This window comes from Prionailurus viverrinus, unplaced genomic scaffold (assembly GCF_022837055.1).
Source record: "Prionailurus viverrinus isolate Anna unplaced genomic scaffold, UM_Priviv_1.0 scaffold_63, whole genome shotgun sequence".
NCBI lineage: Eukaryota > Metazoa > Chordata > Mammalia > Carnivora > Felidae > Prionailurus > Prionailurus viverrinus.
The window spans coordinates 549817-561898 of NW_025927625.1; positions in this window are offsets into that span (position 1 = coordinate 549817).

Here is a 12082-nt window from a genome sequence, read left to right on the forward strand (position 1 = left end):
AGAGATTCATGAACGCACATGTCTGTCAGAGAATAGCTCACGTAGACTATTCCACAGATGAACTCCTAGCCGAGGGCCCTGCTCCGAGATGCAGGGGCGCCTGGGTGGCTCAGTCGGTTCAGCGTCCAACTTCAGCTCAGGTCATGATTTCACAGTTCATGAGTTCCACTCCCCCGTTGGGCTCTGTGCTGACAGCTTGGAGCCTGGAGCTGCTTCTGATTCTGTGTCTCCCTCTCTCTCTGCCCCTCCCGTACTTATCCTCTCTCTCTCTCTCTCTCTTTCAAAAATAAATAGAAAACACACACATATATATAAAAAGATGCAGGGACACAGAAGTCATCGTCCTTGATTTCAGGACAAACACACACACGCACATGCACACAGTTTTGTCTCAAACCTCTGGTCCCAGCCTCGTGGACAAGCTTCCCATACAGATGTGCTTGGTGAGTCAGTCCCCACCCTGCCTGCCTTTGTCTCCTGTGCTCGGGCAGGTGGAGAGCACCGACCCTGGAGACACATGTGGGGCCCGGCATGGGAGTGGCATACAGGTAGTGGGAGCCGGGCTCTGGGAAAAGCCGGCGGAGAGACCCTGGGAGAAAACCTGCAAGTGCATGTGTGTTTTCTGGCCAACCAAGGCCACAACCGTCACACGCATTAGATGCACCCCTGGGGCATCGTGGCATTAACAAAAAAGCGACCATTGATCTCAACAAACTTGTAAATAGCGTGGCCAGCTGGCTGCTGGCACTGCGTCAGGAGGCTGTCCCCCCAGCGAAGCTGCTCTCCTGCCCAGGCACTTCCAGGTAGGAAGTGCCTGGGATGCTCCATCCACGGGGGTGCTGGGGCGTCCGGAAGCCACCTCATCCACACGCACGGGGGCGTGGGAAAGACTGAGCTTCGTCCTGGCTCTCATCCTCTGTCTCCAGAAACCTGCCACGTGATGGGCCTCAACAGCTGGTCAAGGGCCCTCTGGGCTTCCTGGACCCCCTCCCGCTGCTGCCCCGAGTCAGCCCCTCTTAGGCTGTTGCTTCTCCCTTCAGGGACTCCAGGCTCTGGGGGGAAACACGGACGCCCCTGGTGCAGCGATGCTGTCACATTGGGGCCTGCGGGTGGGACCCGCCAGGAAAGGGGTGACAGCTTGAGGGGGTGGCGTATTGCCCGCTAGCAGAATACCTATTACCCAGGGCCGTCTGGGGAGTCAGGAAGCCAGGACACTGTTCCCACCATCACCCTCCTCAGAGCCAACCAGCCACCCTTGGCTGCAACCCGTCTAGCTCAGTGTGGGGCGGGGGGGTTCCTTCTGGCTAAGCTCTGTTCTTGCCTCACCCCCGGGCACTGGCTCCACTGGGACCGGCACCAGTGGCCTTCCATACAGACAGACAGCCCCCCTTCTGTACGCCTGCCTCCGTATTCCCTGATCCTGGACCCTGGACACTCACGTGGAGCCAGCAGGCTGGGTGCTACCGCCATCACTCCGTCTAACAGAAGAGGCACAGAGAGGCTCAGTAACTCCCCAAAGGCAACACAGCCAGCCAGCCAGCCAGCAGTAGGGAAGGGATTCCCTGAGGCTCTCTCTCTCTGCATATGCAAATGCCCACGTGCAGGGCAGCTGGGGGGTGGGGGGGAGGGCTGGCTCTGCGAGCCTGCGATCTGGGGCGAATCACGGAAGCCTTCAGCTTCCTTGCTTTAAAATGGGATTAGAACGTGTAGAGCGTAGATGTTAGGTCTACCTGCTGCGTGGGGTTCCCATGGGTATCGAATGAACCCGGGGTGGGGACACAGGCAGGGGTCAGCAGCTAGAGCTGTCATTATTTTCCTGTATATTTAATACCCGATCCCCAAATAAGGAAGTGCGGGGCAGAACAATGGGCATATTCACTGGCTGCCGAGCGGCCCGGTGCTAAGTCTGCAGCCCAGCGGCCCCCAGTGCTGCCCGAAAATCGTCAGTGCCCTGTCTCTGCCCATCATGGGGTCACACACTTCTGAGAGCGGGGTGCGTAGTCTCGTGGTGGGTCTGCGTGAATGCCGGAGGCTGTGTTCGATAAAGGAGACCTTGGTCCCAACCCAAACAGAGGAGCTCAGCAGACTCCAAGGAGTCCCCGCGGTGACGGTTTGTGCCGAGGGCCTGTGCCGGCCAGGCGCAGAGCGTTTCGCGTTTGATGTGGTGTCAGAATCCAGCACTTCTGAAAGAAAACACGCAGGCGCTCTCACGCGAGGGAAGTGGTGAGCAGGCCTACGCCCCCCTCGGCTTACGGGGCTCGTCGGTCCGCAGCCGTGGCCGGGCGAGCCTCGGCTGAGACGGGCCCCGGGGACCTGAGGACGCGGCTCTTCCGCGGGACAGCCCCGTGCGCACATCCAAGGAAAACACACTTGTTTTCGCAAGCAGACGTAGCAGAAGCAGGAGAGATTGATTTTTGAAAATATTATTCCTGAAATCTAAACTCGTGGCTGGGGTTTGCTGGCACTGTGGCTGTTTGGGCATCTCGGGTTCCGGACACCAGCCTTCACCCTGGGGCTATTTTCTTCCACCCCAAATCTCAAAAGCCGGCTGTGGTGGCCTCCGTGCCCGTGGCCCAGGGGGTGGCCAGAGGGGCGGGGGCAGGGCAAAGGCTCCTGTGCCTCTCACACCTTCCACACCCTGTCCTGGGCCACTAAACCGTGACTCAGACGGTGCTGGATCCCCGGTTCTTCCTCAGGATTATACTCAATAAACCTGGTAACTCCTATTTATGGAAAGAAGTCCCAGTTTGTACCCAACATGGCTGTCTCCTTTACAGTACAATTGACCTCGGCCCAGCCTGTGACCCTGGGCGCCCCTGCTGCCCGGCCCTGGGTGGGTGCTTGAGGCCAGGCTGTGAGTTCTGTCCTGCAAGGTCTCAGGAGGGGTGAGCAAGCATGGGGCTCCAGGGGCAGGTCCTCTCCAGCAGAGGGGAATGGAGGCTGGAGGGGCCCAGGGGGGCTCCAGTCGGAGCCCCCTGAAACTGGTGGGGGCCAGGAACCCCACAGCCCACTGCCCTAAGGGGTCTTCTCGATAAGGGCTCAGGATGTCTCTCCCTCGCCTCCTCAAGTTGGGCTTTGACAACACCGGTTGGTGTTGGCTCAAATTGCCTGGGGACATCGAGGTCCAGCATGTACAGGGCAGGGAAGGAAGGGCAGTGAGGGGCCACGGGACAGGCTGTGCGGGCGTTCAGCCACATGACCCGGGGCAGACCCTGCCGCCTCTCTGTGCCTGTGTTTCCCCATCTGCACAAACGGAGGTGCAGTCCTTGCTTTCGGCTCCCCTTCGTCCCGCTTTCACACTCGTTTGACAGACGGGAGACTGAGGCAGAGAAAACCCACATGCCTAACCACAGTCCATAAACCCCACGAGAGCCTGTGTCTTGTGAGCTGTGCAGTGAGCACCCAGCAAACCCTGGTGCCAGGGACACAGCGGCTGTGCTCCCAGAGACACGGTGATGTCCCTGCGAAGGACACAGACTCACACTCGCCGCCTTTGGGGACAAGCGAGTCTGCTCCCAGGTGGTTCCACGGCCCAGCGCTGCTGCCCTCTGGATGTGGGGCCCTCAAGGCCTGGAGGAGGTGTCCACGGGGAGACCCCGGAGAGGGCGCAGGGAGGGACGGTGCGCAGAAACTGTGAGAGTGGCCTCGAGGGGGCGAGCAGATGTGGAGTGCCCGCGCCTGCAAAGCGTGTCTGTGCAGCCCTCGTTCGGGACGGTCCTGTGTGATACGCGCTATGGGGACGAAGGCGGACCCACTGAGCCGCCCACAGGGGCCTGGCTCGTCCCCATTCCTGCCTTCCGCGTCCTCAGGAATCCAACACACACCCCAAGAGGGTAGGATCGCTGTCAGGGCCAAGGCTGGGTCAGGGAGCCTGGAAATGAGCATTCAGATGACTAAGGACTGCCCTTCCCTCTCGCTCTGCCCCTGACCTCTGACCCTTCACTAAGGAGGCCAGAGGGCCGGTGCATGCTGCCTGACCTCTCCTGGCCCTGTGGCCCACAGTGAAACGCCTGGGTCTTTAGGGACCAGGCGGCCCCTCTTGGGTCCTCTTCTTCCAGTGGGGATGGGCTTCTTGAGAGGGCTCATCTGTGTTCGGGTGTCTCTCTCGAGTGTCTGAGCAAACAGGTCTGCTCAGGCCTGGCCCAGCACAGGATGGCCCCTTGATGGGCGTGCTGCACTTGTTAGCGGGGTAGGCCTCCGTCCCACGGCCGCCCCAGGCCTGCCCAGGGACAGGAGTCTCTAGGGGGTCTCAGAGGCCTGGAAGTCCCAGGTAGCAGCAGAGGCACAGACTGTGGGGGACAGAGGCATGCCCGGGGCTGCGGGCCCCTCCCGCCTGGGCACCGACGCGGCCCCCCGCGCGGAGCCGGCCCCTGCCTAGAGGCCGGGTTTAGGGCTCTGCCAGAGCCACAGGGGCAGCAGGCACAGGGCTCTCGCGTGCGGAGCTGGGCTGATGGTGAGAGGGATTCCCCCTTTCCCAAAAACAGCAGCGGGAGCCAGGCGGAGCCGTGATGGCACACGGTGTCCTCAAGGGTGGGAGCAAGCGGGTCCTCCTCTGCCCTTCTGACGAGGGCGGCCCAGCTTCTCTGGGGCAGGAGGGCGCCCGGCGGTGTGTGCCGGGACCTTGACTCTGTGCCCCAGGACAGTGAGTCCCCCCAGAAGCCGTCCCGTGCCAGCCAGGTCTTGCATGAGCGACATTCCCATCTGAAAGGCTAATTTGTGTAAATGCATGCTCTCCTAGGAATGTGCCTTCCCCACCACGCACGCTCTGCACATTCCTCTCTGTGAAAACTTTCCACTGTCAGGTGAGTGCTGCTGGGCCCGGGGGGAGACCGCATGCTTACTCCCCCAGGAAGCCCCCTCCCACGCCTCTGTTCCCCATGTCTTTGGGTGCGGGTAGTACCTGAAGTAGTCAGAGTCCTTGGTGGGGAGGTCAGGGACAGAGCGGCCCTGACCACAGGACCTTGGTCGATGCTCTGAGGCTCAGCGAAGCAGCAGAGGATTGGGCTGCACTCTCACAATCAGTGGGTTTCCGAACTCAGACTCTAGCCACTGATCCTGCCTGTGAAAAGCCTCAGCTCCCACCTGAGCCCCTCTGGGGCCCTGACGTGAGCTTACTGTGAAACCCCTGAAGACAGGACCCTACAGTGGGGAGCACATGGCATGCTTCCTAAATGGGGGGGGGGGGGTCCCATTGGTGCCAGTGACAGGCCTCCAGGGGCAGCAGTGGCAAACCAGCCATCCTACTCCTGCACTTGCCAAGGACAGTGCTCTGGGCTATGCTGCTTGGTGACAGGGTTCCGGCTTTGGCCATCACTGTTCCCAGCAGTGCACAGCGGAAGCAAACCGGGTGGAAATGAGATTCAAATGGGGCCAACGGTCACCCTGCCGCCTGCCCTGCTCCTGTCCACACCATCCTTGCCTGAGCCACGGATGGCCCCAGGGCCTGCACCCCTCAGGTGCCCTTCCCTCCCAGCAGGATCTCCAGCGGCAGGAGGGGGTGGCCAGAGGGGGCAGGTTCAGGGCAGGGACAAGTGTCCACCTTGGCTCCTCCCCTCCACATCCCCTGGATGTCCCCAGCACCATCTGGGGTGCTCAGACCCATGGCTCACTCTGAGACCTCCCGCCCTCCACACGCCTGGGGGCTGCCGATCAGACTTCAACCTCTGCTTCCACCGAAGAACGTGACTCGAAGGACAAATGCAGGGAAACACATAAGGGCCAGTTTTCAGAGCACGATATTTATTCCCATCAACAGCACTGCCATTCTTTGCAGAAATCTCCCCGGATTCCTTTTAGAAGAAATGCTATCGGGAGTGAGTATGTGAACAGAGGTACGTCCATCCCCGTGAATAGGGGCTCATCCCAAGAGCACCCAAGGCCTCCGGCTCAGGTGTGAGCAGCAGTCTCTCAGGAACACAATGTGCATTGTCCTTCCCCCGGCGGGCAGCACCGGGCTCCGAGGCCCTGGGAGCCTCCTAAACCCTCAGCACACACGCTATCAGCCCTTAGACAAACCCCAGATGCCCCACTCACCCCTGCCCGGCTATTGTCATCAGCCTTTCGGTGTGTGTTTGCTCTGGGCCTGTCCTGATACTCACTATTGATCGCCAGGAGAGGTGGGGCTGGGGCTGGGCAGGGAGGCCAGTGGCTCGCGGGCCCACGGGGACCTGGCCCACCTCCAGCAGCCTCAGTGAGAGCCCTGCAGGCTTCCGGTGCTGACGTGCCAGCTGTGTGTCGCTTCCATTTGGGAGGTCCGAGGAGTAGGGAACAGGTTGGCATACCTGCCCCGGGTTACCCCCGGTTTCAGGGATCGGCATTCACTGTGACGCCAGCGGGGGGTACCGATGGGTCCGGCTTGGAGCCCCGCCCACTTGTGTGCGCCACCGTGGTGGCCACTTGGGAGAAGCTGAGGCTCCTCGATATGAAGAAGACGGTGCCCAAGGCAGGCGGGGGGTCTGGGCCAGGCGGGTCCCCAGAGCTTGCTCTCCCTGATCAGGCTTCTGATCACAAACACCTGGGGGCTTCCGGGCTCTTCTGGTTCAAGTGGAAGTAGAAGTGGGAGCATCTGAGCTAGGATGGGGTGAAAACGGCATGGTTAATCGACTCCCTCCTCCTTCAATAATGTCTACAGAGCCACAGTGAAGGGGCCTCAGAGGGCAGACCTGATGGTGACAGGGCCCAGCTCCTGCTTCCCACAGCAAAGGGCAAGAGTGCAGGAGGGTGAACTGAGCACCAGCCTGTGTTCAGAGGGCCGTCCACTCCCGGCAGGCACAGCCCTGCAACCCTGGACGCACTGTCCACACCATGCCAAAGGGCATCTACACGCAGCGAGGGTGGGCCAGTCCCCAAGGCCTGCTGCACATGGGCGGTGGGGTGAAGCGGGCTCAGTGCACGCGGGCGGCAGGGTGAAGCCCTCACTCAGCTGCCTGCTCCCGCTTAGGCGCCCAGCTGCTCTGCCACCCCCTGGATGTTTCCAGGGCTCCAGAGTCCTCAGCCAGCTCTCAGCCTCGGGGTCTAGCTGCAAGGACTGCTGCGCTGTCTTTAGGGGTGAATCAGCACTCGGGAGGGTGGGCTTGCAGGACTGGAAGGGGAGCCAAGAGCAAGTCTCCTGCAAAGCGGGCAAATCCAAGGATGAGGCAAGATCCAAAGGCTCTGTATGCCGCCGCACACACCTCAGAGCCCCGGGGACCCCTGGGCTTGGGCGGGGAGCCCAAGGAGAAGACCTGGGTGATCAGTCAAGTGTGAGACGCTCCGGGGACACCAGCTGCTGAACTCTGCATGAACAATGACTTCCAACGCAGTGACGCAGTGGGGTGGGCACACTTGGATCTCGGGAAGGTGGGTGAGATCCAAACTGTGAGGTCGTCTGTGTCTCCAGGCTCAAGACTCGTTTCCTGGCGTTTACACACGAGGGTCCCCTTCCCACGTGTGGACCGAGCAGTTCGAAGGTACGTCTACGCTACATGCAGAACTGAGTCCAAATAAATGTTTGCCGAAGGGGAGTGAATGTAAAAGGAACACTTGGGGAAACTAACAAGGCCGACGAGGGAGAAGGAAACATTGGAGGACGTGGGTACAGAGCAAGCTGACTTTTCTTTGAGCAAAGTCTGGGTAAGTGTCGACACACAGGAGTCGCGTCCCTGGCAGGAGCGTTGCACCTGCCGCGGGATAGCCGTGTGCTGCTCTGGTGGAGAGTGAGCCCTGCCAGGCCCAGGGCTGTAGGCTGCAGGCCGCATGCCGGCTAGCTCAAGGCAATAGTTAAGAAAGGACGCGTGAAGACAAACCCTGTCACACTTGATGAGAAAGCAAAAAACACACTTTCAACAGACGAATAGATTGAAAGCAAAAGAATGGAAAATGATGCACCTGTCAGGTGCTTACCGAAAGAAAACGGGGACCACTGTATGAATGTCAGCAGACATCAGGCAAGAGTCTTTGAGATAAACAGGGACATTCCATACGACAAAGAGCCAGTGCAGCCTGAAGACACAGCCATCCTGTTAACACAGCCTAAATCACCGAGAGCAAAAGCAAATACACCCGAGACGACACAGCCACCGGCACAGATGACGATTTTAACACGTCCCTTCGTTACTGAAATCAGTAAGGATGTAGAAAATTCGAAGAACGCGATGAAGCAGTTTGGCCAAGTGGGCAAATATGAAACCCCAGAGCACACGTCCTCACCGCGGGCACGTGGAATAGTCCCCGTGAGAGCCCAGACTCTAGGTCGCAAAGCAGGCGTGAGAAATGCAAAAGGGTCGGAGCCATGCACGTTCCCTGGCTGTGCCGGAGCGACACGGGTCTCGATGGCAGAAAGATCACAGCAGCAACCTGCGAGCATTCCGGAGGCAAATGCTGGCACGCACAGCACTTCTGAGTGACCCACGTCAAAGGGGAAATCGCAACAGAAAGTGGAAAATATTTTGAACTGAATGAGGCAAACCCAACGTATTACAACCATGGGGTGCACCAAGAAGGTTGTCAGAGGGGACTTCACAGCTTCTTGGAGAAGTCATGGACTTAAGAAAGAGAAACACTGAAAACCAATGACCAGGACTTCCAGTTCAGGAAGCCAGAAGAACATCGAAATTAGAGCAAAGAACGAAAGGAGGGGAAAAGGCGTCTGTGACACAGAGACATACAGTAGAGAGAATCAGCAAAACCCAAACCTGGTTCTGTGAACAACAACAACAAAACAACCATTACCAGCGTGAGGCACAAACAGGGAAGCAGCACATTACAGACACAAAAGGATATCGTGAACTTGACAAACATGAAGTTTAGGTGAAACGGGCAAATTCCTTGAAAGTAAAATTCACCAAAATGGATACAGCAAGAAACAGAAAGCAGAAAGTCTGAATGGCCGTGCATTTAATAAGGTAGATTCATAACTGAAACTCCCTCCGCCTAGAAAAGCATTCACTGGAGAATTCTCCTGTGTCTTGAATATCTTTTGTTGGATTTTTTCCCCTATGTACTTCATATTTTTGATGCTGTGTAATAGTGTTTCTAAATTAGTTTTTATTTTCTGGAAAGTTTCTTGCAGAGTATAGAAAGAGAACTGATTTCAGACCGGTTTTGAAGCCAGTGAGCTTGCCAACCTAACTCATGAATTCCAGTAATCCGTCCCCGAGTCACGGGTGTCACATGTAGGCGACAACCACACGTGCATGACTGACCCTTTCCTTCATCGTGCCCGGACGCACAGTGAGGAAGGGTCCCTGACGGAGACCCTGCGTGGCTGGGCAGCACCTGGGGGCACTACCCATGTCCGCAGGAGTTATTTACCAGTTTGCGAAGAGACTTCCTCCTTGTGTGTGTTGTGAGTGCATTTTCAATTTTACCGAGGGCTCTTTCTGCCTCCACTGGTACATCCCTGAGCTTCCTTCTTCAGTCTGTTCACAGAGGAGCTACGGGAATGGCTTTTCCAATATCAAATCCCCCTTTCTTTCCTGATGTGCTCAGCTTGCTAAGTCCCTGTTTCCTTCCCCACGCCTTTCTGGGTTCAGTTGTGAATCCTTGTGTTTACGATGGTTCCAGTCTTATGCCTGAACGGGGTGGGTTTCTCGGCCTGGCTGGCAGGGCCTGGGGGGGTGGACTGGTGACCGGGCTCTGGTGGTCTGAGCCTGTGACCCCATCTGATGGGTTTTTATGGGGCCCCAGAAAGGAGCTCAGGGGGGTGGTCTGCACTGGGTCTGTGCAGGCGGCACAGGGTCCCAGGGCCGTTTGTCGGGAGGGGGCACTGTAGTCCCAGGAGAAAGTCACAGCCTAGAGACAGCACGGGGATGTCAGGGGGCACGGTCCACGGTTGGGGTCCCTCCCAGAATGGAGGTCTTGCTTCCAGAAAGGAGAGGGGAGCCTGAGACCCTGCAGAGTAAGAGCCGGGGCCCAGAGATGGGGGCCCCCATGAAGGGGGGTCACCTGTGTCCGGGGATGCCTGGATGTGGCCGGAGTCCGTGTGAGGTCAGTGGGCAGAGGGGGCAGGTGGGGGACCAGGGAGTGATCAGATGTGGTTGGGGGGAAAGGCTCCTGCAAGAACGCAATGGAGTCCCCAGAGCCACTGTCATAGAGGATCCCTGGTGTCCCCAAAGGCAGGGGAAGACAGGCCAGGCTCCCCGACTTGGCCAAGCCAGTGGTGTGGAGTGGGGTGTGGAACAGGGGTGCTGATGGGGTCTCTGACGGGGGTCAGGATCCCAAGGGAGACAGGGATCTGGGGCCCTGGGGGGGGGTGGCTGGGACCTTGCATCAGTGCCCTGCCCCCAACCTGTCACCCCAGGCCCGGGAGCCTCACCACAGCTGACCCCATGGTGCACAACCCCATCAGTGGACCGGTGTCCTGGGCACACTGCCGAGGTGGAAATGTTGGAGCTGCTGTTCGGGACGAGATCCCAGCCTGCAGTTTGCCCCGACGCTCCTTACCTGCAAGCTGGGCTCTAGGTTACGCAGACCCGAGGCTCACTCGGAGTCTCGACAGACAGACCACAGAAGACCGGTTCCTCCCAATCTGTGAGAAACACAACTTCAATGCAGCAATCACACAAGAAACAATGAATATGCCGTTGTGATGGTTTGGGCCGGCTCCGTCTAGACGGGCCCTGGCACACAGTAGGTCCTCAGCAAACAGATGAAGAGCAGTCCCCGCAGAATTACTGGCTTGGAAGGCGGTTACACGGTGTTCCTGACCCTCTTTGGGAAGAGCTGCCGTGCGACCACTTGGGGCTGGAAAATAAGCTTTGGGGGATGAGGAGTGTGTGCGAAGCTTTGCATTAGAGACCTAACCTCCACCTCGTGTGTGTCGTTGGCAAAAGCACAGACAGATCCTAAACCTTGGTTTCTTTGTGCACAAGATGTTTTCAGAAATCATACGAATGAAATGCGTAACCCGAAATTACTGTGATGGACTAGATGGGACGTTTCTCACTTCTAATTTCTTGATTTCTAAGCTCATTTGCTCCAGAAGCTTAGGTAGAATGCAGGTGGTTTGGGGCTGGCTACTTGCATTATTTTAATTGTTTTGAGCATGTTGTGTGGCCATGGCCCTTCCGTTGGTGCCATGGACTGAACTGTGTCCCCCCCCCCCAAATTCATAAGTTAAAGTGCTAGTGCCCACTGTGATGGTATTTGGAGATGGGTCTTCGGGAGGTAATAGGGTTAAATGAAGTCATACGGGTGGGGCCTAATCAAATAGGGTTGGTGGCCTTATAAGAAGAGGATGAGAGAGACCTTCCCCTCTCTCCCTCCCCTCCTCCTGTGCTCTGGGGAAAGACCTGTGAGGACACAGCCCTCCACAAGCCACGAAGAGGCTGTCACCAGAACTGGAACTCGGGCAGAACCTTGCTCTTGGACTTACAGCCTCCAGAAGTGTGAGAAAAATAGATTTCTGTTGTTTAGGGTCCCCGTTCCGCGGCGCTCTGTCCTGGCGGCCCAAGCAAACGAAGACAGTGCACGTGCGGGCAAGCCCGCAGGTGACCCAGGCTGCCGGGAGGGTGGGGGCAGGGCGGCCACCGCACGCAGGCCTGCCCCGTGGCCATGGTGAGTAAGGTGGTTATCAGAACGTCAGACGCAGGCAAGTTCCTGAGGACACTGCCCCAGACACCCTGCCACTCCCCGCGACCCAGGGCCCCAGGCACATTCGGCCTTGCTGTTGTGTGCGTTGTGCACGGCACAACTCTGACAGGCGCACTCACGATTCTGCCCGCTGTGGGTGGCAGCCTAGCGTGCCGCAGCCCCATCTGAAACCACACCTCAGTCAGAGGCAGAGAGGTCGTGGGGGCACCCGAGGGGGGGCACCGATGGACACGTGGTGTCCTCACCATCCTCAGGCACAGGCACCGCTGCCCCAGAGCCTTTTAGGAATCTGAAGCACAGGTCTGTTCACCCTCTAGCGCCCACAGATCCCGCCACACAGCGCTGTCAGGTCGCACCATTTCCGGGGCTTGCTTCCTTCTGACCGGGCCTCTCCTGCCCTTGTCCTTGGGCATCCTGTGGCCACCTCTGCAGCATACCATCTGAGGGACAGTCCCCAGCGCTGGCACTCACACCGGACCCATGAGTCCACACGATAATGCTCAGCTACCCT